The sequence below is a fragment of the Eschrichtius robustus genome, chromosome 3 (assembly GCF_028021215.1).
Source record: "Eschrichtius robustus isolate mEscRob2 chromosome 3, mEscRob2.pri, whole genome shotgun sequence".
NCBI lineage: Eukaryota > Metazoa > Chordata > Mammalia > Artiodactyla > Eschrichtiidae > Eschrichtius > Eschrichtius robustus.
In genome coordinates, this window is record NC_090826.1 from 11386448 (window position 1) to 11411930 (window position 25483).

A 25483-nucleotide genomic window follows, 5' to 3' on the forward strand; every position below is an offset into this window, starting at 1 on the left:
CTAGCCCTGACTGTACCCGAGACTAAAGAGTGACAAAAAGGGAAGCTCCAACCTCTGCCCCGACTTGCGATGCCAACTGTCTGACCAAAGACCCGGGTCCTGCACTCCCACCTCCACCTCCACAACTTGGGAGAGGTGTCCCAGACGGCCGCTCAGGGGCTGGGACATTGGATCGGTCAGAATGAGCCCGCTGGATGAGACCTGGCTAAAGGCCGTCCCGTTTCTGAACTTCTACACTTGGTGACCTTTAGCAGTATCGCCAAGTCAATCAGGTCCACCTTAAAGAATATCTTAGATTGTTTAGTTTGGGGAATATTGTCTTTCCTGGCTTAAGCAGAGATAATATAAGCCTGTGACTCTGCAGCCTTATATTATCTGCGCATTAATGGAAGGGAGGGAGGGAGGTGGGGAAGAGAGGAGAAGAGAAGAGAAGAAAAGCACAAGCCAGATGCCCAAATTAAAACACTAAATTTTCTTGGGGTTTATGTGCTCCAAGCAATGTAAATAAAGGTGAGGGCTGGGCCCCTCTACCCATTAATCAGCCTCAGCCACAGGCTCACTCTCTGGTTTGTTTAGGTATTTCAGCCCATCACCCACACCTCTCGGCATTTCTGAGATACAAGGGGGAGGGTTGCATTTGTCATCCTGATTGTCCTCCCCTGGGTTTCTTGGAGTGGCGATCTCAGTGTTGCCTTTCTCATGAAATATTAAGCTTAGGGGTAGAATCAGGGCATTTCAATGCAGGCAAGATACACTTGGGAAGGCTGGTTTTCTGCCCCCGTGGCTTCATTTGCATTTATTTTGCTCCCAACCATTTGTGATATAGTGGTGGGTGTCCACAGATAGCTATTCACTCTTCAGCCAGCTCCTCAGAGGGCTGTTTGAGCTGCCTTTTACAAGTTCAGGGGATAAGATGGCTCATACCTTTGGTCATTCTGTTGGTGTCACGAGCCACCGTGGATGTTAGAACTTCCCGTTTTGTTTCTCTTTAGTCTCTCAAGGACCCTGCGAGACCAACAGCCTTGTTTGTATGACTGCATTCCTTCAGCTGGACTCAGATTCCTGAGTTTAACTACCAATGCCACCACCTCCTAGCATGTCATCTTGTTGGTTCACATAACATCTATGTAACAGGGCTGATAATAGTTCATACCTTACAGGGTTTTTACATAAAGATTAAGTGAGTTAATATACGTGAAGCCCTGTGTTAAGTGTTTGGCACACATGTGCTAAGGATTCCATAAATATCAGCTGTGAGTATTGAAAACTACGGCCCAAAGCCTCCCACTGAAGACCTGTGGTGCCAAAGAGTGACTTCTTTTGAAAGCAACAGCAAAAAAATCATTCAAGGAGGGGCTAGTTTAAGTAGGGATCTTGGCATTTCAAATACAAATCCCAGAGTGTATGAAGCCTTAATGTCCTCATTTATTCTGTGGTTTGATCTATGAGGTTGCCCGTTTGGTGGTGGCAGAAGGGACTCCCTGAGTGCCCACTGCTGTCTGCGCTCCCCTTACATACGCCTGACCAAAGTCTTATCTCCGACAGCTCGTGCATAATCCTCCCCGGGAGAGAGAGCCCCGCTGATGTACTCACAAACCCTCAGCTAAATTCTGCATTATTTTTTCCCCCATTATTTATAGCTTGCCTACTGATATTTCAAGCTCTCGTTGTGAAGCAAAGGAAGTTCTTAAGTGCCGAGAGGTGACTGCTGAGTCCAGAACTGGCTTCCCTCTAATTGGTCAGTTTTACTTGGGCTGCATGATCTGGTTTGTAAGGTGTATAGCCCATGTCCGTGGAAACACACTGGAATATTGCCCCGTGTGTGCTCTATGGCAGGTCCTGTGCTGGGCTCATGGAGCTCGTAAGCTACTGGGGCCGAGGGAGGATGATGGTGACGAAGGGGATAATAATGACACTAACATTTACTGGGTGCTTCGGAAGGGCAAGGCACCGTTCTCAAAGCTATCTATGTATTTCTGTGTTTCACCCTCACATCAAGTATTACTATTAGCCCTCTTTTTACAAACGACGCGACTGAGGCTCAAAGTGGTTAAGTAATTTGTCCATGCTCACACAGCAGGTAGAGTTAAGATTTGAACGGTGTCCCAGTGACCCCCAAAGCCTATATTTTTAACCAGCGTTACGTGCTCCTCTCTAGTCTGAAAGCATATATTACAGTACACTGTGATGAGTACCATGATAGTCGTACCTGCAAGGTATGTAAAAGTGTCAACAAGGGACACTTTGCCCGGGTGGAAGTGAGGTCTCAGTTGTAGACATCACAGGAGGCTGTGCTTGAGTTGAGTCCTGAAGGACAAGTGGGTCTTCTCCTGGCACAGAAAGTGTACGAGGGGGTCTGGGCGGGGCTTCCTGCAGGAGTAAAGATGCGGTGGGGTGATGCATGACTCGGAGGGGGAGCAGCCACACTCCAGGCCTGGGTGTGATGGGAGAAGTAAATAGTGGGAGTTGAGAGAGAATGAGAGTGAGTGTGCAGGTGGAGAGGACAGATTTGGAAGGTTCTTGTAAACCAAGATAAAGAATCTGGATTTTACCCCATGTACGATGAAAAAGGCATTATTTTTATTGTGGTAAAATACTCATAACACAGAATTTAACATTTCAACCATTTCAAAGTATACAATTTAGTGGTATTAAGTACATTCACAATGTTGTGCAACCATCACCACTATCTAGTTGCAGAACTTTCTAATCAACCTCGAAAAGATACCCTGTACCATTAAGCAGTCACTCACCTTCCCTCCCCCCCATACTCATGGCAAACACTTAACCGCTTTCTGACTCTATGGATTTGCTTATTCTGATCTGATCAGCTCCTCAGATCAATTTACTGCAACCCTTACCCTAAGTGTCAGTTTGCCCATTTGTATAATGGTAAAGATCTATGTATATATGCATACATCTATATGTGTATGTGTGCTGTCTCCGCAAGTGTGCCATCTGCTTCTCCCTAAATTGTAAGCGTAGCGGAAAAATTAGATAACTTTGAAATTGTTTGAAGCTCCAAAATTTCTATTTAAATTGAAAGTTTCCTCAGGCGTAAAATGGGGCTGATAAGAGCACCTACTTCAGAGAGCTGCTGAGGTTAATTATTAAATGTGTGCATTCATGGGAGGCGCAGATAGCAGCGCACAGCATAGCAGAAGCGACCGACGAGTGTGGGTTGTGATCATTACTGTAATTATCATCATTGTTATTATTGGCAAAATGTCCACTTTGCCCGCCCCCGTGTTCCCAGCGGGAAGCTGGGATAGGTTTCCTGGGTCTCGGCCAGTCCATGAGGGAGCCCTGCTGTGTAGACTTTGGGCACGTGTTGTCAGAGGAAACTCGTGACTGTGTAACTGCAGAAACTTTCCCCTTCTTTCTACAGTACTTACCGAGTCCCTAGTATGGGACATCACTGTGCCAGATGGTAAAGGTAGGCAGTAGTTCGGACCTAGATCCTTATCTGGGACGTTTACAGTCTGGCGTTTATAGCAACAAACAGTGACAAGTCCAGGCTGCAGAGTGGATGGCCTGGAATTGAGTCCTCGCCTCACTGCCTGCTTACTGTGTGCCCTGGGCAAGTTATTTAACCTCCCTGGGCCTCAGTTTCCCCATCTGTAAAACAGCACAATACAGTAGAGTCTAGCTCACTTTGAGGTTGGAATGCAATGGTGAATGCAGAGTCATTTGGTAGTGCCTGGTACCTAATAGGTTCTCACCTAATATTTTTTTAAAAGAGGAGAAAACATTATGTGCATAAATTACATAATACAAGTTGGAAAGGGAATTTCTAAGAGAAGTTTTAACATCCTTTAGAAGTTCAAAGGAGAGAGAATATCTCTGGCTAAAATGGACTGTGAAAATTTGATTTGGGGACTTTGTGAAGAAATAAAACTAGCTCTGGTTTTTTAGTGCTTATTATGTCCCAGGAATTGTGCTAAGCACCTTTAATTTTTATTATACTTGACTACATACCTACAAAGTGGTGTCCTTTGTTGAGGTGGATTACATTTTTAAACCTTCTCAACAATCCTGTGAGGTACTAGTGTGGATTATCCTTGGTTTTTAGATGAGCTAAGGCCTTGCCCCAAGGTCACTCAGTATATAAGTGGTGAGGAAAGGAATTGAACTCTGCCCCCCGAGTCCCTACCAGCAGGTCACTTGGAAGCGAACCTCAATTCCATGTGGGTAATCCCTGCCATCAGGAAGATGCTTTGGTGTAGATAATCCACTGAGGGATTCCCATGTTGCGAGGATTTAACTTGAAAGTAAATTTGTATTCTGTGAGTGTACAGCACCACAAATTCAGAAGAAATGGATCAAGAGGGATGTAGGGTAGCAGGAGCTAGCTGGTTACCACAATGGGTAAGAGGCTTTGGAATCAAACCATTGTGGGTTCAAGTCCCAGCCTTGCCACTTACTGTGTGTGACCTTGAGCAAAGTACATAATCTCACTAAGCCTCAGTTTTATCATCTTTAAAATGGAAATAATAATAATACCTATGTTATTGGGTTGTTGTGAGGATCCTAGGAGATGATACACCTGGAAATCTCTCAGGGAGCCCCTTGCACATAGTAGACTTCAGTGAAAGGGTCTTCATCATCGTCATCAATGTGCTAGTTCAGTGGCATAGGTCGATCTTCACCACCTCTGCCTGTCCTGGAAGCTGGAGCCATCCCGGCAGCCTCTCTGTGTAGGAACTTCCTTGTTGGCCTGGAGGAGGACCACAGAGCAGATGGGCAGTTCCAGGGAGGATGCTTTCCTGGAGCTTTGACCTCCCAGGGGAGCTGCCAAAGGAAAAGACAATTGCTAGAGACGGAGGCTGAATCCTTTGTGCACTGGTCTACTGGGGACTGGACCAAGGTCACCCAAGTCATTTGTCATCTGCTAACGGGGCTAATCGGTGGGCTGGAGGGTGGAAAGAGGGGGGCTACTGCCTGTAGCACCCAGACCCTCGCCAGGGTCTTCAGGGTGACTGTGCTGCAAATGTATTTTTTTTGAAAAATATATGCTGCATTTCACAGATAGATTTCTGTTGCTTCTAAATGCAGAAGGTACATGTGTTTAATCCATATGTTCATTAAGTAGAGCTCTGACTCTCCTAACTTCTGCTGTGCCTTTAGCTTTCTCTGGTTTGCAAAACAATGGAGTATAAGAAACCACTGGGGCGTCTCCTCCCCTAACTACCTCTTAGGACCACAGTGGTTCCCAAAGGCGTCTTTGCAGACTGGGCTGTGCAAGTCTGCAAATCCCAAGGAACCTTACAAAGCCTGCTTAGGCAGGGCATAAAGTGTGGGAGCGTGGGGACCAGAATCTTCCAACCTCGTCCATTGTAGATGGTCAGCTACCAAGTCAGCATCTCCCCTCCCCGGCATCAGTCAAAGGGGCAATTTTAAAAGAAGAATCTCCTTTGCCTTGTGAGCTTCTTGAGGTCAGATATGCTTCTGACTTCTTTTGAAACCCAGTGGACATTTAATAAATGTTGACTAATCAAAAGTCCCCAAAAGTGAGCCTGCTGAAACTCCATCTTGGGAGGGGGGAGACTGTGTTGATATATTTTGATTGGAAAGTATGGGTTTGTTTAATATTAGGCCTCCATGGGCCATTAAAAAAAACCCACAACAGTGATAAACGGTATCATACTTAGCAAAATAAGGTACCCTTGAGATTTCTTATGCTTCTGTAAAATATTAATTAATACTTGTCAAAATCCCCACTTCCCCTTTAAGCCTTACCTGAAATGAAATTCAGATCATGCGTTGATCTAGTCATTCTGATTCATCTTGTAATGGAGGCGTTTGGAATCCAACAAACCTGGTTCTAATCCTGACTTTGTTCCTTAAGTAGCCGTATGACCTCAGAAAATTTGCTTAACTTCTTTGGATGTCAATTTTTTAATATATTTTTTAAATTACCAAACAAAAAAGAGATTTGAGGATTCAACCAAAGCCCCATAGACCGTGCATGGCCAAACAGCGTGCGTTTGACAGCTAAGGACTCGGTAAAGAGAGTTCATTCATTTGTTCAGCAAACCTTTATTAAGTCCTTACCGTGTGCTGAACATCACCTGGTTCCTGTCTGCAAAGAGTTTATACTCTAATGGTGGAGCTTGTGGCTTTGTGGTAATTAATACCGTCAAGTTCAGCCTTTCATAAGAATCTTACTTTTTGAGGTACGTTAGTGACTCGAGAGGGAAAGACCTTCTCCTTCCCTTCAGCTCAAGCCTCCCACCTACCCCCCCACCCCTGCTCCCACCAGACATTGCCCAAAACTTCACCTGAACAAACAGGAACAACATTTAGTTTTTGATGAGGTGATGTCTGGTTTTCTACATTAAATACCACAGGTAAATTGCTGGTCCCTGCCAGAAACCAAAGTACAGGCAACACTATCATTTCTAAGAAACCTGCCTGAGCCCAGCCTGTGTTACCTGGAGGGCGCCTCCACCCTCCCACCCTGGAGGATTACCACCCTCAGGTAGTAATCATGGAAGAAATTAGCAGCAGCACCCAAGGTGCGATGAGCAATGCTTTATTAGGCCTTCTTTGCTTTCCCCTCGAGCATGTTTTCTGCATGTGTTGAATTTCTTTAAGCTTCTGCGCACAGTTCAGAGGGTAATACCACTAATTAGACCAACAAGGTAATGTAATGACAGGGTACAAGCCTTCAGCATATACTAGATTCATCCCTGATTAATAGAGTGGTCCCCTCCTATCACGCAGCCTCCCTCCATATTATCCAAGGATAACGCTCCGACTGTAATTAAAACCAGGGAAGAAACTTCACTCTTCTCCACTAGTGGAAAATGAACAGTTTAAAAGCAGAGGACCAAACTAGTCACTTAGAGAAGTCAAAGAGATATCCCGAAAAAGCCCCAAAGAGGCTTGACTTATAATTAGCAGCTAAAAGATTTCCAGTGCTATTTCATCAATCTTTGTTTAACAACAACAACAAAAAAAAAAAACCAAAACTTTAAGATTATTATTTTTTTTTTTAAATTGTATAGCTACTTTTATTTTTATTTATTTATTTATTTTTGGCTGTGCTGGGTCTTCGGTTCATGCGAGGGCTTTCTCTAGTTGCGGCAAGTGGGGGCCACTCTTCATCGGGGTGCGGGGACCGCTCTTCATCGCGGTGCGCGGGCCTTTCACTATCGCGGCCCCTCCCGTTGCGGGGCACAGGCTCCAGACGCGCAGGCTCAGTAGTTGTGGCTCACGGGCCCAGCCGCTCCGTGGCATGTGGGATCCTCCCAGACCAGGGCTCGAACCCGTGTCCCCTGCATTAGCAGGCAGATTCTCAACCACTGCGCCACCAGGGAAGCCCTTTAAGATTATTTTGACAAGATGGAGTTTTGACTGAAGTTGGGGGAAGCTAAAAGCATTATTTTAAAATGTAATTATGTGAAATTTCAATCATCATCCTCCTTTTCAAAAGTCTCTCAATTCAGCAGGCAATGAGTCGATATGAAAGAGGGCGGGAGGTTGACGCGGTACAGTGTGATTTCTTGCCAGGGACAGACACACTCGCTCTCATGTACTGTTTCCAGCTAACTTGGAAATGAGAGGGTGTGGGGTCGGGACGGTCATTTGAGCTGGCCAAGGAATCAAGACGTTCTCTCCCTGGCTGCCTGCCTGCACCCATAGTCATACCTAGACACCTACTGGTTTTTTGTCTTTCAGGGGACCTAAGAGATTCAGAGGGATATATGATATGTCATAGATGTAGCTCCAGATGCTATTCTCTGAGGATTGACTTGAGCCAGAAGAGCTGGCACAGCGCTTAAAGATTCTTCTCTTGCTGATCATACCTGGTGGAACTGAAGAATGAAGGTGCCGGCCAATCGGACTCAGCCCTGCTGGGAGCGTGCAAGTGCCATTAGAGGCCTTTCACTCTGCTCTGTTCCTCTCGCACTGTCTGTACACGTTCTCCTGAATTAATGACTTTGCGCTGTCAATCAAATGGCACCATTATTCAGATTCATCAGAGTTTCGATTCCGACACGTTCGCTAAGTGCTATGCTAGGATGAAAACGTAAAGCTTCAGCCATTAGCCAGTAAAGCTAGTCATCGTCATAACAGCTTGCTTCTGTAGAACAATTAACTTTGCACTCCAGCAGAAGCGACGTTATTGACACAAATTCCTACAACTGCGGATTGTGCTGTTCAGTATGCCCATTTGGCAGATAAGACAGTGGAGGTCCAATGGGTCAAGCACGTTTTCCAAGGACACCAGGGTTCCTGAGCCAGAGCCAGGCTTGCTCTCTCCAGGGCTGCCACCTGGCTGGGGTCTAAGCATCTCTCCCCACTGACCCCCCCTGCAACTCTACCTCCAGCCTATCATCTTGTCTGCTCTCTCCAAACTGCTGCCCAAGAGGGCCTTCTGAAATGTAAGGCTTTCTGTGTGATTCTGCTTCTGGAAACCCTCTCTATGGCTCTCTGTGGCTCCTCAGGCACTGTAGAGCCCACCCTGCCCCCTTCCCTGTTCTCATTTCTCACCTTTGTCACCGATGGCCTGCCTTCCAGCCACGCCAACGTTCTCCAAGCCTCTCCCAGACTTCTCAAAGCTGTTCATGCTGCTTGCAGTCGTCTTTTCTGTTCTTCACTAAAAAAAAAAGCCCAACGGACCCTCAAGGGCCGCTTCCGGGAGGCTTTCCAAGCTCTGCCAGGGACTGTGCTCCTACTGTGTGCTCCCATAACGCTTCTAGTCTCTTATCATGACTCTCGGGAAATAGAAGTTGAGCATCTACTCTATGTTCCGGGTGCTGTTGGAGGCCCTGGGGAGAAAGCAGTGAACAGACGGACGAGCAGGGGAAAGAGATAGTAAACATATGTGTCTATAATATGGAGACAGGGAGTGAGGGGGGAAGGGGCTCCTTTAGGTCTGGGTTAGGGAGGGCAGAGAGCAGGGAGGGAAGGCAAGGAGCGAGCCCTGGGGGTGAGCATCTAAGCATTGAGCAGGAGGAAGAGCAGATGCAAAGGCCTGTGAGGCTGCAGCCTCTTGGTGTGCTTGAGGCGTGCAAGGAGGCCGATGTAGCTGGAGCTCAGCAAGTAGGAGGGGGTCGGTAAGAGATGGGGTCAGAGGGGAAGCTGGGCCAGAGCATGCAGCGTGGGCGAGAACGTAGAGCTAGCGATCTGGGAAGGCTGAGGAGGCATTTCTGCACAGGCAGGCCTGGTGCGATCTGACTCAGGAATTTAGGGACTCAACCCTCCCTCCCTCCCCTTGTGTTGCTATTGATGGAATCTGCTCTCTTTCCTACTGCCCCGTAAGCTCTGTGAAGGCAGGGGCTGTGTCTGATTTGATCGCCTGTTGCATCCCTAGGGTTTAGCACATTCCTGCCTCCTAGAAGTTACCTAATAAATATGTGTGAAATGGTTCCCACCCCAGCTTGCTCCCCCTGAGACTCCACAGCCATTGACAAAGCAGAGGGCAGTTCGTGTTCCGTGTAGTGTGACCCCCTGCGAAAAACAACCACCCAGAAGGAAGCTCCGCACCCAGGCCTGGCATGTGCTGTGCGGGTGCATCCAGGTGCCTTGGGAGCAGGCCGTGCTCAGGGTGCACCGGTGTGTTCTATGCCCATCAGGCCCCTCCTTGGCATTTGGGTTACGTGTAAATACAGATGCTGTGTCCGACAGGTGATGACAAGGTGGGCAGGATAGATATGTAACTTTCTCTCTTCCTGTCTCTCTCGAGCTGACTTTGTCGCCCCCTCGTCCACTTGTGAACAAATTTGGGGTCTTCACTGAAGTTATCTTCGCCGCTTGGGATGGGGCACCCCACCTCCACTACTATAGAACATGATAAAGGGCACCCGGCCTCCTGCTCGTGCTGCCGGGGGGTTGGATTTGGGGTCAGCTCTGGGTGCCGTGTGCGCGTATGGGTTCTGCGGGTTTGTTTGAAAGGACGACCCTTTGTTGGCGGAGTAATTTTAGTTTTAGTTGGCACCCGAGACAAAGCGGTCTTTGAACTCACCCGCAGCATATAGGCAGCCAGGACTTTTTCAATGAGATTGCAGGGAATTTGCCAAGTCGTTTGGGGCCTGTAAATTAGGCCTCGTTTAAAAATTTAGATAAAGCCCAATGTGAGGGAGAAATGCTTTCATAACATTAAATGTGAATTACACTGAAAACCCCTTTCAAGTTAAATGGAACCGTTCTCTGGGAGCACAGGGACATGAAATGCTTCAAATGTCAAAAGAGTTTTCATTTATTGTTCCAAGTGAAACGAAGGCATTTTATGTGGTCTAATAGTTCAGATGCACATGTAAATGGAATTCATCTGGAGAATGCCGGGCCTGTTTCGGAATCTGTTTTCACAAACCTGCCCGATTTCATTTCATCTCCGCAGTAACCCTGCAAGGGGTGGGTACCACCAACCCTGTTTCAGAGATGAGGAGAGCCTTTCCCGTCAGCTGCGTTCTTGCCACCGACCTGTCGTGCTTCCATCATTGAGCCATAACAAAGCTGGAAGTACTGTCACATCTTAGACGTTCATCTTGAAGGCACCGATCATTGGACCATCTGGAGAGATCTCATGGAAAACCAGTGGACGGTGTTGAGGTTGGCTTCTGTCTAATTGTCAGTGTCCGACACTGTCAGAAGCATTTCTTCTTTCCCTGAGAGCCTTTTCTGTGCATTGGTTTGCCTTATTCGCTGCTGCTGTCCCTGGCAGCCCCCTCCTCTGTAGGCTTGTCCCTTTGATGTGCGACTGTGTCACTTACAATGTGGTTAAGCTGCAAAGAACAGAAATCCCAGGTGAAGCTGGCTGAAATGGTGAGGGTCTCGCCTGATTGAAAACCTCAGGGGCTGTGTGCACTTCCAGCATGGACCGACGCCGCAGCCTGGCTGAGGTGACCCAGCCCCACGCATCTTTGCCTCCGCAGTGCTGACTCTGTCGCCCATAGCGGTCTTCTCCCTTCCTGTCCCCAGATGGCTGCCACTGGCTCCGAAGTACCTTGACTCCTTGCTCACACCCAGTGGGTAAGAGCTAACTCTGTCCAGTCTTCGAGACAAAGTCCCAGACTTAGGTCTCATTGCATCAGTTGGATCATATGCCTAACTCTGATGCAGTCCCTGAAGCGGACGCGGGGCGGTGGGTGAGGGAGAGTCATACGCCGGGATATGCTGTTTACTTAGACCCAAGCCACATGCTGTGGACCCAAAGTTGGCATAAACCCAGTGGCAGGCTGGTAAACGAGCAGCACTTGGCTCTCCAAGAAACAAACAAAAAGTAACAACAACACAACAACAAAAAGACAAGTGCAGCATTTGCTGATTCCTCTAGAGTAAGTTTTCCTGCCACAGGTGATTCTAAGCAACCAGTGCAACGCCACTGAACATGCAGCGTGGGAACAGAAGCACACAACTGGCTCTCGGGCCAGTACAGCACTGTGACACCTCCCCTAACATTTGTGGGCCACAAAGAGGGTAGGATGGGTCCTCAAACAAAAAGCAGAGCAAGGGAAAAGACACGGACGTGGGGCCACTAAAACGAACCGTCCCTAGGATGCCCCAGGCTCTCTCCTGATGCTGCGTTCAAACTGGTCCTTCACAATCCAGCTTTATGCCAACTGCTAGTGGGTGTTTCCTGTCTCTCTGCAACAGTGTGCAAAGTGGAGAGAAAATAACTCAGACTAAAAGTCCAGGGTCAAGCCAGGGCCCTCAGGCAAGTCCTTTTGCCTTTCTCAGTACCCTCAACCATAAAAGATTATAGGAATAACCTCTCCCCCAAAGGGCCATCGTGAGGATCCAGCAAGATGCCAACTGTGGCCGTGATTTGAAAACGATAACGTGCTACGTTAATACAGTTGATCCTCGAAAAACTCGGGGGTTGGGGGTGCCAACCCTCCCACAGTTGAGAATCCAAGTACTGCTAGTTTCTGCTTCAAGGACAAAGGAATTCATAAATGACTCACCCTAGGGCAGGAAGATGAAACATCTGGATAGGCTCAAGACTTAAACCCTAGTTCTTTTGATTCCACGTATCGTGATCACTAATCGAACAGAAACTTTGCCCATACTTAGTTAAAGACCACAAAACCAAAATACAGCTACCATATTTATGAAAAAAAAATCCACATATGAGTGAATCCGAGCAGTTGAGACCTGTGTTGTTCAAGGGTCAATTGTATAAATATAAGGTGTGTCCATGATTCCCCTCTAATGTATTCCCCACCCTACGTGGACCACAGTTCAACACCCGTGTAGTCCAGCAGACAAACCATGAACTCTGAAGTCAGACAGGCCTGGGTTCAAATTCCAGCACTGTAGTTTATGTGCTGTGTGACTATGGGGAAGACACTTAACCTCTCTGAAATTTTGTTCACTCATCAATAAAAAAGTGGGATAATAACATACCTTATCTGGAAGGATTGCTGCAAAAAGTGAGTAAGATAAAGCATATAAAGGCACAATAAATGTAAAAGTCATTATTTTATGACATAATTTCACTAGTAGTACACATTAATTACCCCCTACCCCAAATCCATTGCTCTTCTGGCAAAAGCCCCCACTTTGGGTCTGAATATCCATCTTTTCCTGACTCTTAGGCTATGAGGTTCGTGGAATATCCTCTATCCCCCCCATCCCCTCATTCCACATCCTGCTGTTTAAACCAAATAGTATAGTTACATCCCCTGACCACCAATATTAGTTTAGAGGTCCAAGCAGAATGCATTCGAGAGCTTCTGTGGAAGTTACTAGGAAGTGGCCCTCTCTGCATTGAGACCTGGAAGATTAAAAGGGTGGAGCTGCTGCATCTACCTTGCTACCATGAGGTAAGAGCTGAGTGGTATATGAGCCAAGAGGTGGTAGGAACTAGCATACGAGCATAGTTGGAGCCTGGATCAAGTCTCTCATCCTTGTATATTTCATTTGCATGCACCCATATATGCTATTTATTTTTAAGCTAGCTGGGGCTGGAAATCTTCATCAACTGCAACCAAAAGAGTCCTGTTTGATACATCACACCTGGAGAGACTGAGCCTGGGAAAGGTTGCACAGACGGGAAGAGGTGGCACTGCTGGTGAGCGGTGGAGCAGAGATGGGGGTCAGGCCCTCTGGCTCCAGGTCCTGTTTCCTCCCACCCCAGGGCTCTGCCGCCGCCGCTGCAGTATCACTCTCCAGCTTCCAGCAGGCGGCTCTGGCGTGCGCGGTGGAGACGTGTGACTCCAGATTGTGCACATCACAACTTCTCACATCACACTGTGTGCTTGAGAGGGAGCTCAAGCACACGAGCCTGCGTCCTTGGGCTGGTTGGATTTTCCCCAGAAGATCCCCAGGCAGTGGCTCCCTTGTGTTGCTGAGGAAGCTTGTGGATAAAATGCACCTTTGTGGGTTGTGTATCTGAAGCTGTCTGCTGTTTTTATAAAGGAAGAAAGAAAAGTGGTGACAGAGACCCGGGGGAGGTCAACTCTCTTAATATCACAGCACAAATTCTGGCAAGCCTGCCCAGGTTTTTAATAAATGTTATTTTGATTGGATTCAGAAGTTTGGAGATGACAAAGTGACACGTTTTCACAGTTCCCTGTCAAACCAAAGCATGATTGCCAAACTGTTAAGTTAAAAAAAGGCAGGAAAGGGAGCAGCTTTGTGAAGCAACCCCATCTCGAGTTCAGGTTTCTTGGGGGCTTTGCTCTAATTCTCATTTCCCCCCATTGTCGTTTATAGGTGTATCTCACTTAATGTAGCTAATGCTGTCCGGGGCGGGGTAGGGGTGGCATCTCCCCCGACCCAGGAGAATGTTTACAGTAGTGTGATCAGTTAAAACCTGTTTTGAATGCATTGGGGGTGGGGGATACTTGTTGTTATTTTACATCAAACTTTTATGAAGCATAACATCTCTAGCAGTTGCTTTTTAAGGGAATTAGATGTAAACCTTTCCATAAATAGAAGAATCCTTTTATCAGGGAAAGACTTACCCTGGTATCTACATGGGAAAAATGCTTCTATGGTAAAAGCTGGCTTGGCGACATACAAATGATGAGGAATTGTCTGTGTTAAAAGGAGTAAGTGGACTGAAGATTTAGGTGGGAGTTCCAGAATGTTCTGAGAAGTCGAACAGCAGGAGAATCCTTCCTTTGGGGCTTTTATTTTTATTTTTATTTTTTTAGTTCGCTCATCTCAGTTCTGCCCATTTTCCTGCCCCACCTCCAAAGCCACAGATAATAATCTCTCCCCATCCAAGTGAACTTGCGTTGCTCTCAGCTAGGACTCAGCACAGGAAGCCAAGGCTCCACGTACCAGCCCTGCAGAGGCCCCCTTGTTTGCCTTCGTCCCACAGGCATCATCTGCATTCTCGACCTCGACCACCTTTGTTGGTGCTCTTCTTTCAAGCTGAGCCAGGTGTGGTGTGTGGCCAGAGCTGAGCAAATGTATCTCCGTACCTGGCTGAGAGGGTAACTCAAGATACTCCCTCTTTATAAAGATGGTCCCCTCTTTGGGAGGGCGGAAAAGGTACACTTCAAATGATCAGCTCTTCTGGTTATGAGACACTGCAGTAGGCAGAATACTGGCTCCCTCAAAGATGTCCGTGTCTTAGTCCCCAGAACCTCACGTGGCAGAAGGGCGTTTGCAGATGTGAAGTGGGGAGGTGATCTTGGAGTGTCTGAATGAGCCCAACATCGTCACAGGAATTCTTACGAGGGAGGCAAGAGGGTCAGTGTCAGAAGGAGATATGATGAAGGAAACAGAGGTCAGAGAGATGTCGTTGCTGGAAGGGGGCCATGAGCCAAGGAATGTAGGTGGCCTCTAAAAGCTAGAAAATTCAAGGAAGTAGATTCTCCCCTAGAGCCTCCAGAAGGAACGTAACTCTGCAGACACCTTGATTTTAGCCCTAAAAGACCCATTTTCAGACTTCTGACCTCCAGAACTGTCAGGTCATAAATCTGTGTTCTTTTAAACCACTAAGTTTGTGGTAATTTGTTATAGCAACAGTAGGAAACTAATACAGATATTCTCTGTATAAAGCATTAGAATAAGACACAGTCCTCAACTCTCATACTCACAGAACATAATTAATTCTTCCTTTGATGATTTAGAAGTTACTTTAGGTTCCTACTGTGCCTTGGGGACATGATTATGAAAATAAGTTCCCATGATATTAATGCTGGTTAAGAGAGAGCTTGAATTGACAGATGTGAAACCAGCCTACTTTTACTATTCTGTTTTTAAGAAGCCAACCAAAAAATGATAATTTGGAGTGGAAAGAAAAATGCCACAATTGCATAACCCAGAATGTGACTTCTGGGTTGTGCACTGTTCTGTTCTGATTTCCATGTTATCCTGCTTACCTTTCTTGCTTTTGGGGGCTCCCCATTGGAGTGTCCAGCACTGTGGGACTGGGGTTACTGTTAAATATGGAGTTTGCAGAGAGGGACCCATTCTTTTCCCTCTCTTTGCATGCCTACTTCCTATTAACGTGACAAGGAGTTATGTGTGTGTATCCAGAAGGCAATCGATGCCATTTATTGTAATGCAACTGGTGCACAAAATACTGCACTTACACGACGCTCACAGTTGAACTATTCCTTCCGAGTGAAACTTCTCCTGGGTGGTATGTACCAAATGCCTCCCAACTCCATTTTTTATCAAGCCTGGCTGATAGAAGATGAAAGAGCACTAAGGATTTTTCCTCTTTGTTACACAGAGAATCTGTCTTCGGAAAATGGATTATACGTTAGCAAGAGGTTGGATATTTAGGTTCTGTTAAGCCTGCAGCACCCTAAACAAAGCATCTTATCTCTTCTAATCCCTGGTCTCTCAATAGCATGCTGATTTGAAGGCGAGGAACCAGCCCTTGTCATCTGTGGGGCGGGGAGCTCTTGCCTGCCTGCCTGTGTTTGGGGCTGTGGATCTGGACAGCTCAGCTTCCTTCCCCCACCCATTCAGTTACATCCTGTTTATGTAGCCCAGGACAGGCTGGCTTTGTTAGTGAAGCTGCCTTTCATAAGGGATGGCAGGCGGGGGCAGGCGGGTCTTTCTGGTGAGCTAACTGCAGGCTTTAGAGGGGGGTCCTAAGGGTCACAGAGCGCTGACAAGGAAAGACGGTTCCCAGGGCTGGAATGTGCAGAATGCTTCCAGTGCGCTTTTCTCCCCCTGCAGCCGGCTGACACCTCTTCCTCAGCACGCATCCACTCAAGGGATGGGTAGGTTTGAAAGTTCACCCTTGCTTGTTGCGTGCACGTTCAAACATGTTTAGGAGGTAAGTGGCTCAGAAATCAGTCTGTGGAGTCCAGGTGCTTCAGGTAGAACTTGGCTTCGTCTTGTAATAGCTGAGTAAACTTGGACAGGTTCCCCCAACCTGCAAATGTCAGTTTTCCCATCTGTGAAATGGGAGGATGAGAATGGTACCTACTCCATAGGGTACCATGATGGGGTATGACGGGGAAGGGGATGGAGAAGGGATGTAATGAATGTCCAGTCAAGTCACGTGTATTGGCTAATGCTAAGTGTTCAGAAATATCAGTTTGTTTGTTGGTTGGTGGTGTTAACTGGGTGAGGTGATGTAGTGGATCACTTGAGCACACTGTTCTGAAATGCAGACATCTTCTGTGCAGTGGCCTAGCTCTGGGGCTTTGGGCCAGTCCCTAACTGCTCCGTCTGGGGTGCCCCGCACAGCCGTGAGGGTTGATGTGAGATCCCTGGCAAGTGCCTGGGTCAGGGCTGGGCACCCACCCAGCACTAAGTCGGGGTTCCTTCGGCTGCTGTTACTACCCTCTCTGCTGCTGTTTGTCCTGTTATTCATAATGGTGATGTCTCTTAGGCCCCTCTGAACAATCCTGTCCCCTTGCCATGTTCTCTAAGGAGATTGTAGGAGAGGCAGTCCTTCCTGCACTCATGGGGTCTACACGTTTCAGGTACAGCTGTGTACGGGTTGTAGCTGACGTGAAATACAGGCACACCTCGTTTTATTGTGCTTCACTTTATTGTGGTTTGCAAATATTGAGTTTTTTACAAATAGAAGGTCTGTGGCAACCCTGCATCAAACAAGTCTGTCAGCACGATTTTTCCAACAGCATTTGCTCACTCTGTGTCTCTGTGTCACATTATGGTCATTCTCACAATAGCTCAAACCTTCCAGCAGCACACAGATTACAACTTGCTAAAGGCTCAGATGATAGCATTTTTAGCAATAAAGTATTTTTTTTAAGTTGTTAATTTTTAACATTTATTTATTTATTTCTGGCTAAGTTGGGTCTTCATTGCTGCGCGCGGGCCCCCTCCAGTTGTGGCGAGCGGGGGCCACTCCTCGCCGTGGTGCGCGGGCCTCTCACTGCGGTGCCTTCTCCTGCTGCAGATCACGGGCTCTAGGCTTGCGGGCTTCAGTAGCTGTGGCTCGCGGCCTTGAGTAGCTGTGGCTCGCGGGCTTCAGTAGTTGTGGCGCACGGGCTTAGTTGCTCCGCGGCATGTGGGATCTTCCCAGACCAGAGCTCGAACCCGTGTCCCCTGCATTGGCAGGCAGACTCCCAACCACCGTGCCACCAGGGAAGACCCAGCAGTAAAGTCTTTTTTAATTAAGGTATGTACATTGGTTTTTTTTAGACATAATGCTATTGCACACTTAATAGACGACAGTAGAGTGTAAATGTAACTTTTATATGCACTGGGAAATCAAAAAAATTCGTGTGACTCGCTTTAGTGTGATATTCACTTTACTGTGGTGGTCTGGAACTGAACCGGCAATATCTCCGAGGTCTGCCTGTAACTGGACCAGTGGTTCTCAACCAGGGCCATGTGGCAGTGTTTGGAGACAGTTTTGGATGTCACAACTAGGGAGGGATCCTACTGGTACCCAGTGGGTGGGGGCCAGGGATGCTGCTAAAAACCCTACAGTGCCCAGGACGGCCCCAAACGCAAAACGTCAACAGTGCCAAGGCTGAGCGATCCCGAATCAGGTGATGTCACTGGTGATGTACTGGTTCTCAACACGTTGATTTGTTTTATTCTCTCAGCGGTGCCTGTTTACATTCCGGTCTGTTGGCACGTGGAAAATCATGGTTGTCAAGAAAGGTAAGGAGTAAAAATATACTCTCCTCCCCCACCGCAACTATTCCTGCTGAACGAGGAAGGATTGGGAAGAGAGTGGAAGAGACAGTGTTAGTGGGACCCTGACAGGCAACCAGAACACCAGGATTCTGTCCCCCTCTCCAGTTCTTCCAAGATACGATGGCCTTCAGGTTTCTCATCTGTCAAATGAGGGGGTGGGATGAGATGTAAGTTACCATTCTGTTCTAAAATTCCTAATTATAATGAAAAATCAAACCCAGAGGTCAGCCTTTCTGAGAAGGTCCTGGTGGGGAATAACTCGGATGGTGATAATGTTGTCTGACACCCAGCTCAAAGAAGGCGAAATGAACTGATGTCGTGTCTATGCCATGCCCTGAGTCATTTGGATTGGAGTCTCCTTGTGTTTGTTAGGTGATTCTGGCTCTCCTCTGTCCCTAAAAACCCTTATAATCATGACAGTAACAACAGCCGCTGGCACGGAGCACTCACTGGGCGCCAGCACTGTTTGAACAGTTTCCTGTGGGAAAGATTTGATCCACTCATCAATCCTGGGAGGCAGGGGCCACCATTTCCCCCACCTCACAGCCAGGGAAACAGAGGCAAGAGAAGGCATTTTCCACCACTGTTGATCACCAGTGGGAGAGCTGGGCAAGTTGCTGACTTGACTACAAGGAAGGGAGAGAGGCTTATACCACTTTCAAGGAGCAGACTCTCTCCCAGCAAGCCTGAGCCCACACTTCACTGCTCAGCTTGAACAAGGAGAACCTAAACATTTAATGTTCAGATAATTTGCGAGATGCCAGCCTCCCTGGGAGGAGAGAGAGAAGACCAGAGGAAATATACAGAGGAAATGATAAAAGTTATGTCACCCACCTGCCCCAAATGCAAGCTAATAAGTTTGAGGGGAAATCCGACCTGAAGTTCAGACATTTCACAGGAAGACAAAACCTTGCAAGCTATAATTTCAAAGGAGACTTCTGGAGTGGCTGGATGTCGTTTTCAAGGAATGTGAGCTGACACTTCATGCCCGGCTGCCTGGAGAGCCCAGGGACCCTTCTGACTTCCTCATTCCTTTGTGAGCCAGTTGTATATTCTCTCCGTGTATCTGTGTGTTGGGATTTCCCTTGTACTTTGAGTGTGTAATGGGAAGTGTGCAGTGAAAATGGTAACCTGTGTAGCGCTCATCAGAAAGTGTAAGAGGTGATATAAATGGGCGTGGGTGGAGTCACTTTTGACCTAATTATATTCAGAGGAATGCAGTCATATGAGCTTTCACATTTACTGCGTACCTTCTCCATGCCAGGTCCTGGGCTGAGTTCTTTGCTTGCATTAACTCATTTCAGTGCCACAACAATCCCAATGGGCAGGCGAGAATATTATCCCTATTCCACAGATGAGGAAAACTGAGACTCAGAAATATCACAGGCCCTGCCAAGGTCGTAGGGTGAAAATGGTGGGGACGTGGGTAACTTGACCCCAGAACACCACTCTGCTCAGGTATCTCCATACAACGCTGGTTCTCGAGGCTGGCTCTCTGCAGAGTCACCCAGGAGCTTTTATAAATGATTATACCTGGTTCCACCTTCCAATGATTCTGGTTTAATAAGTCCTGGTGGGGCCTGGATATGGTCTCTTTTTTTTTTTTTTTTTTTTTTTAATTCCTCAGGTGATTGTATGGGGAGCCAGAGTTAAGAATCACTGTCATACAATGGAATATTACTAGCCATAAAAAGAAACGAATTTGAGTTATTTGTAGTGAGGTGGATGGACCTAGAGTCTGTCATACAGAGTGAAGTAAGTCAGAAAGAGAAAAACAAATACCGTATGCTAACACATATATATGGAATCTAAAAAACAAACAAACAAACAAGAAATGGTTCTGAAGAACCTAGGGGCAGGACAGGAATAAAGACGCAGACGTAGAGAATGGACTTGAGGACACGGGGAGGGGGAAGGGTAAGCTTGATGAAGTGAGACAGTGGCATGGACATATATACACTACCAAATGTAAAATAGATAGCTAGTGGGAAGCAGCCGCATAGCACAGGGAGATCAGCTCGGTGCTTTGTGACCACCTAGAGGGGTGGGATAGGGAGAGTGGGAGGGAGATGCAAGAGGGAGGAGATGTGGGGATATATGTATATGTATAGCTGATTCACTTCGTTATAAAGCAGAAACTAACACACCATTGTAAAGCAATTACACTCCAATAAAGATGTTTAAAAAAAAGAAAGGAACCACCGTCATGTATAAATGTGTGTGTGTGTGTGTGTGTGTGTGTGTGTGTGCGCGCATATGTCTGTATGTATACATGTGTGTGTTCTATTAGTTTCTAGGGGCTGCTATAACAAGTACTGTAAACCGGGTGGCTTAAAAGAACAGAAATTTATTCTCTCACTGTTCTGAAAGCTAGAAGTCCAAAATCAAGGTGTCAGCAAAGTCGGTTCCTTCTGGAAGATCTGAGGGAGAATATGATCCATGTCCCTCTCCTGGCTTCTGGTGGTTTCCCACCATCCTTGGTGCTCCTTGGCTTGTAGACTCATCACTCAAATCTCTGCCTCCGTCTTCACATGGCAGCCCCCGTGTGTCTGCGTCTCTCAGTGTCCCTTCCTCGTCGAACGAGGACCTCCATCATTAGATTTAGGGTCCACCCGAATCCTGTATGACCTCATCTAAACTAATGACATCTGCAAAGTTACTATTTCCAAATAAAGTTGCATTCTGAGGTTCCCGGTAGACATAAACTTTGGAAGGAACATCATTCAACCCACTACGCGTGTGTTATAAATCATCGGGGTTGCTTTAAGACATGGCTGTCCTGTTGAGACCTGTTAGGGCAAGACCCTGCCACAGTAGAAAACCACTGTGTGTGTTTGTGGAGGGGAAGGCAGCAGGGAGGTGAGGGCCTTTCTCCAAGGATGAGTTTTCCTGTACCTCTTGAATGGGTCTTGTGTCCTGTTTCTCTATCCCCACGGACACTCATGCAACAGGCCGCCACCATCTGTCACCTGCATTAAAAAATGCCTCGTATCTTCCATGCTCTGCAAGCCCCCGCTTCACCCCATTCCACCATTTCCTCTCCAGCCAGTCTTCTACATGACAAATCTAAACTTGCTACTTCTCCACTTAAGACCCTTCAGTGGATCCTCTTGTCCTCCTGGGGGCCTCCCCAGCCTCCCTCTCCGTCATCACCTAGTACTACTGCCCATCCTGAAGTCGCTTCTGTCCCTGAAACACTTCTCATATGCTCTTTCTTCAGGCCATCCCTTGTGTGGTCCCTCTGCCTAGAAGGCTGGACACACACCACCCCAAGCCCAGTGAACACCAAAGGCTGATGCATTCAGTCAGGGCTCTGGTCCCCCAGGGGGTCCATAGGCAGAATGGAGTGAGAGCAGGCCTCCTATTTGGGCCTCTCCTTTAAGCCTTGACTGGGGCAAGGAAGCTAGTAAATATCCCCAGTGAGATCCCTCCAGCCACTTTCCAAGCTGGAAATGAAATGGCCAGCTGTAAAAATACGATGCATAATAGAAACCAGCTTAATGGTTTTCTGAAACATTAAAAATTAACGTTCAACATCAACACTTTTAGTGGTCGAATGTCCCCCGTGGTGCCCAGTGTCTGGAAATTGGCCCCATAGGGGGCAGTGGGGCCCGAGGCTATAGGCCGGTTTGGGAGGGTATAAATGCCCTGCAGAGGAGAGGCCATTTGTGGGTGAGGTGGGCTTAGATGGCTCCGGCGAGAGGCTGAGTTTTCTCTCTTCCTCAGCCCCTGATCTCTGCTCTCTGCAGCTGTTTGTAAATTTCAGAGGCTTTTTATAACCCTGGCTGGATCGTTTCTCCTCTCCTAACTCGGTATGCAACGCGGAGAGTAGGCCTGTGGATGAACTGGAGTCGGCCAATCCATATGGCCGCTGGACACTCAGACCCATCTCCTTTGATTTTTCTTGCCATCCAGGGCAAGGAGGTGAGGCTCACGTTCCCGGTGACTGCCTACAGGGCTGCCCATCTCCATCGATCAGCCATGAATCTTACTGGCTTCCAGAATTTGTAAATCCCTGCTCCCACTTCCCCATCCCTAGGAGGGCAGAGAGAAGGTGGTGGGGAGGGATGGTGGCCGGGGACGTCTATCTGTAACGCGTGGTTGCGAAGCACCCTGGGTTGTGGAGGAGAGGCAGGACCCACTGGCACAGCTTGGGATCTGGAAAGCCACAAAGGTTGTTGGAGAAATGCCTCTCGGTTTGTTGGGCCTGAAACAGCAGTATTTTTGAAAACTCAGTCTGCTGCTCAGCTAAGTTTAAAAACACCCCTTTATATTTTAGATAATAAAGCTCAAAATTATTCACTACATTAAATGCTGCTTAATAACATTAGGGTCTAATTTGTGTTTGCCAGGTTTCACCCATCTGGGACCTGCTGGGATTCGCTCTGATATTGCTGTTTCAGGGCGGGTGGAATAAGCCTGTGTTCTGTTGACGTGCCGGAGGCCACAGTTTGGGATTTCCATCATTCCACTGAAGGCCTCTGAAATGCCAAAGGGTCCAGAGCACTCCATGGTACCAGGGCGGTCTCTAATTGTAGCCATCAGCAGGGGCAGACCTTGGAGAGATTTGCTATGCTTGGTTTCTCTGCTGGGTTAGCAGTGTCACCTCCCTAGGTAATTAGTAACTTCTTGTCTTAATACTTTTCAGAAGTGTCCATCCAGTGCATTGCAGTTTCCTTGGCAAGAACCCTGAGAGCTACAGTTTGGTACAGATCCACCCTTTCACTGCCAAGCTCAGCCCAGACAGAAAGTTTGCAACCCGTGCTCTGACCTGGCAGTCAGGCTGCCCCTGGGCCTTTGCACATGCTGTTTGCTCCACCTAGATAGCTCTTTACCCTCACCCTCTATATCCTCACCTCCATCCCCTTTACATATTAACTCCTCTTCCTGCTTCAGGTCTGAGATTGAATGCCACTTTGTTTGGAAAGGCTAACTGAGCTCCCAGGTCCCTGTTCTGAGTCTCAGCACATTTCCAACCGTGTCTCGGCTCTGCTTTTTTTTTTGTTTTTTTTGAGCTGGCTGTATTCTCAGGTAGGCTGTCTTTTTAGTGGCAAAATGGCCGTGGGTAACGGTGAACTCATATTCCCCAGATGAACCACAGGGCCTCATTCCCAATGGTTCCAGCAAAAGTCCTGGGTCATTTGTCCCTCAGTGGAGCAATTCCACTGTGAATCTGACTGGTTAGGCCTGGGTCATCGAGTTAAGAATTAGAATCAGTCCCTTTCAAGCCATATGATTTTATCCAAATGATACACTGAGGTGGTAATACCAGAATCAGGAGGAACACTTAGATTATTAATACCAAAATAAGGAGGTATACTGGGCAGTCAAAAACGTCAGATGGCCAGTTTAGCTCCCAGTGGCCCACAGGACACCAAGGTGAGTTACATGAACTACCCCTGTATCCTCCTGCATCAGATCAGTCTAGATTTGGCCAAGGATGATTAGAAGATCCAAAATAACAGTAGTCTAAGTAAAAAAGAAGTTCATTATTTTTTTCGCATAAAAGCCAGAAGTGGACAATCCAAGACTGGCTTGAGGGCTCAGCTCCGCAAAGTCCTCAAAAGTGCCTTGTCTTCAGCTTTCCACCGTGCCATCCCAGGATGTGGCTCACAGCCTAAAGGGCCAGGGCAGTACTCCAGCTGTCACAACGTCGCTCCGAGAAGAAAGACAGAAGCGGCTAGAAGAAGGACCAGAGGACCCACACCAGCTGACATTGAAGGAGGGTTTCAGGAACACATTCTATTGACCAGAACTTGGTGACATGGCCACCCTTCGACACAAGAAAAGCTAGGTGTGGCCATGAGCCACTTAAAAGTTCTGTTACGCTTGGATGTGACACCAAAAGCATGATCCATAAGAGACAAAATTGATAAATTAGACTCGATCAAAATTAAAATCTTTTTCTCTATGAGAGACACTGGTAAGAGAATGAAGCAACAAGCTACCAACTGGGAGAAAATATTTGCGCGTCACATATCTGACAGGACACTTGTATCCAGAATACATGATGAATTCTCAACAGTGAGAAAGCAAACAACCCAAGTTTTAAAACGGGCAAAAGATGAAAACAGACACTTCACCAAAAAGGACATATGGATGACAAATAAGCCCACGAAAAGATGTCCAACATCATTGCCTATTAGGGAAATGCAAATTAGTACCCCAATGAAGTACCACTACACATCTATTAGAGTGGCTACAATTAAAAAGATGGACAATAATGGAAAAGAAGCTAAAATATATATGTATATATGTATGTATAACTGAATCACTTTGCTGTACACCTGCAACTAGCACAACATTGTAAATCAACTATATGTCAACAAAAATTTTAAAAAATAAAAAGATGGACAGCACCAAATGTAACAAAGATACAGAGCGCCTGGATCTTTTGTGAGAATGTGAAATGGTGCAGCCATTCTAGAAAACGGTTTGGCAGTTTCTTATAAAGTTAAACATATATCTACCATATAACTCAACAGTCTTACTCCTGGATATTTATGCCAGAGGAATAAAGACTTATGTTCACACAAAAACCTGTACATGAATGTTTATGGCAGCTCTATTCGTAATGGCCTGACACTGGAATCGACCCAAATGTCCTTCAACAGATGAATGGATAAACAGATTGCGGTACATCCATACAATGCAAAACGGCTCAGTAATAAAAAGGAATGAATTATTGATTCATGAAACAATTTGGATGAATCTCAAAGGCATTATGGTGAGTGAAAGAAACAGTCCCAAATGACTACACGCTGTATGATTTCATTTATATGACATTCTCCAGAAGACGTGGAGGGTAGATTCCTGGGTGCCAAGGGTTAGGGGTGGGGATAGGGTGTGACTGTAAGGGACAGTCCCAGGGAATTTGGGGGGGGGTGATAGAACTGTTCTATGTCCTGCTTGTGGTACTGCTTCCATGGATCTATACAGGTTTTAAAATTCATAATTATACACCTCAAAAAAGTCGATTTTATTGTAAAAACGTGTCATTACTATGGTAAAAAGCAGGTATGGATATTGGGGGGGGGGCAGTAGCAATCTGACCACCTATGCCTCACTTTCCAGCACATTCTCTTTGTTGGGCTCAGGCAGGGCTTCTCAAACCCCAGAGCTACTGACATACTGACATTTGGGGCCAGATAATTCTCTGTTCAGGGACTGAACAGGTAGAATCCCTACCCGCTACCCACTAGATGCCAGAAACATCCCCCATGCCCAGTCGTGATAACCAAAAATGTCTCCAGACCTTGTTAAATGTCCATGGGGAACACAGTCACCTCTGGTTGAGAACTGAGTGTGTTTCAGTTACTTACAACTGAATAACCTCCAGTTGGTTGTTTCCTTTCTCAGAGACTCTGTTGTTTTCAGTCTGTCTCCATTGCCTCTTTTGTGACAGTTGCCCAAGAACTTGCAAGGTGTAAGTTGGATG

General features: G+C 46.9%; 1 protein-coding gene across 1 annotated transcript in view; it reads left to right on the forward strand.

Annotated features, from left to right (window-relative positions):
* KAZN (kazrin, periplakin interacting protein) overlaps positions 1-25483 on the forward strand; it is a 463316-nt gene that overhangs the window by 16963 nt on the left and 420870 nt on the right. The window lies entirely within an intron of this gene.